Genomic DNA, 2,359 nt, shown 5'->3' on the forward strand with positions numbered 1-2,359 from the left:
CTCGCCGCCGACAATTAGCCACCGCCAGTTCGCCACCAGCTTTTGGCCACTTGGGTCATTTCGCCACCGGAGACTACAATTCACCACCAGAGACTATTCGCCACCAGAAATATAAATACAGTGTGAATTGATTTTTTCCTTCTTCAAGTTTCCATTTTTTTTAGTTAATTTTATCAAGGAGCAAATTAACAAACAAACAAAAAAAGTAAAAAATACAAACAAACATTTTATTGGCTTATGAAAAAGTTTTAAAAATGCCTCAAGATATTCCAACATTGTAAAAAATGTTATTGGTTTACACTAAAAAATCATAACAAAAATATAAAAGATAAAAAAAATAAAAAAAATATAGAAACTTTAGTTCATTTTATAGGTATGGGCTATTCCTCTGAGATATTCCAAAGCGTCTCTTTCACCTTTGTATTCGAGAACAATTTTTTTTTATTCTTCGTCCGCGTTTCGATATTTTCGTCGAATTATGTTCTTCATTCTGCTTGGACTGACGAAAACACATCAGCTATACATTTATTTATAAGAACACAAGGTACTTCCTGTGATTCTTCTGCATGGCGTTTTAAATTTGCTTTCACTTTCGCCCCCTTTGTTCGCAGCACCAAAATTTGATGCTTGAATCACTCTTAGATGATTTTTCAAAAACGTATATAAAGCCATCGTGTTGAAACTTCTCTTTTCCACGTCTGCTAAGAATGTCTGTTTCCTTTTGAAGACTTGAGGGAGACTGGAAAAAATTTATTAGGAAAAGAAATAATTTGGATTTCTTTGTTTTTAAACACTATACAAAAACGACATTTCCTGAAAAAAGTGTATTCATTACATTTAACAACCAAACAACATAACTCAAAACAATGAAAACAAACGTCCTATTTGCGGCGGCGAATAGTCCTCCGTGACGAAAAGGCGGCGGCAAAACGTCCTCGGAGGCGAACTGGCGGTGGCTAATGGTCGGCGGCGAATCGGCCGCGTCAAATGGTCCCATCCCCTTCTTTTGTAGTACCTGCGTAAAATCTTGGATTTTATTTTAGGTGTGGTGCCTGTTACATAATATATAAGTATATGATAGTTTGTCAATCATTTTCATTTTACACACTAAATTCTTATTTTAGATATAAAACTGCGAAATTAATATAAAGTTCGTTTTACCGTGAGAATAAAGTAGTACACTCAAAGGGAATTGTATATATATCTGGGTTTCCCCTGATCAAGATTCAAGTCTGTGTCAATTCGGGTTCATACATGGATTGCAGTGCCTTTATCCACAGAGCAGATAAATGCTTTCGGGTTCATACATGGACTGAAGTGCCTTTATCCACAGAGCAGATAAATGCTTTCGGGTTCATACATGGACTGAAGTGCCTTTATCCACAGAGCAGATAAATGCTTTCGGGTTCATACATGGATTACAGTGCCTTTATCGACAGAGCAGATAAATGCTTCCGGGTTCATACATGGATTACAGTGCCTTTATCGACAGAGCAGATAAATGCTTTCGGGTTCATACATGGATTACAGTGCCTTTATCCACAGAGCAGATAAATGCTTTCGGGTTCATACGTGGATTGCAGGGCCTTTAGAATGCCAGCTGCTATGTGCCGTCGGCTGCTATGTACCGGCTCCTACGTACCACTTGTTTGGTTTATATGTACCATTGTTGGGCTGCTATGTACTGGCTCTTATGTACCACTACTTTGGCTTGTATGCACCAAACAAGGCTGCTATGTACCAGATACCAAGTAAGGAAATAAGAACACACAAGGAGATAAAACACAAAACCATAAACATATTGAAATTGTATACATTTATTAAAAGTTGTGAAGCGATAAAATTCAGCAAGCTGCACATTGTTAATACAATGTTTGTTGTCATATTTCATCCAAACAACACAACCATAAGAACAAAGCCTTACAATAAAATAATAAACATATTAAAATTGCATACAATAATTAAAAGTTGTCAAGCAATAGAATTCAGCATGCTACATTGTTGATACAATCTTATTCATCTACATGATCCATCAGTTCGGCACAGTGGTTTAGAAAGTCTGATGTTGATATGAATTTGTTCTCATATTTCATCCAGAGGTCATCAAGGGCAATTTGCTTTTTGACAGCATGCTTCCTTTGGTATCTGTGCATTTTCTTTTGTTTAACTACTGGCTTCATCATGGAGAATACTAATTAAGAAGTACATGTTAATTGAATTGGTTTTTGCTACTCTGTTAATCGCATGGTGCCACCCTTTTACATCGTTGTTAGCCCGAACAGGGCGTTTGTAACAGCTCCAAGAATGTGGAGGATGCATCTCATTCCTGATCCATATTTTGTTATAGTAAGTAATGAGA

The 2,359-nt window shown here is 36.7% G+C and overlaps 1 pseudogene; it reads right to left on the minus strand.

Moving 5' to 3' along the window:
• Positions 1 to 1,976: 1,976 nt before the first annotated feature.
• LOC135217583 (uncharacterized) overlaps positions 1,977 to 2,359 on the minus strand; it is a 17,779-nt pseudogene continuing 17,396 nt past the window's right edge.

The sequence above is a fragment of the Macrobrachium nipponense genome, chromosome 7 (genome assembly GCF_015104395.2).
Source record: "Macrobrachium nipponense isolate FS-2020 chromosome 7, ASM1510439v2, whole genome shotgun sequence".
In the NCBI taxonomy this organism is placed as follows: Eukaryota; Metazoa; Arthropoda; class Malacostraca; order Decapoda; family Palaemonidae; genus Macrobrachium; species Macrobrachium nipponense.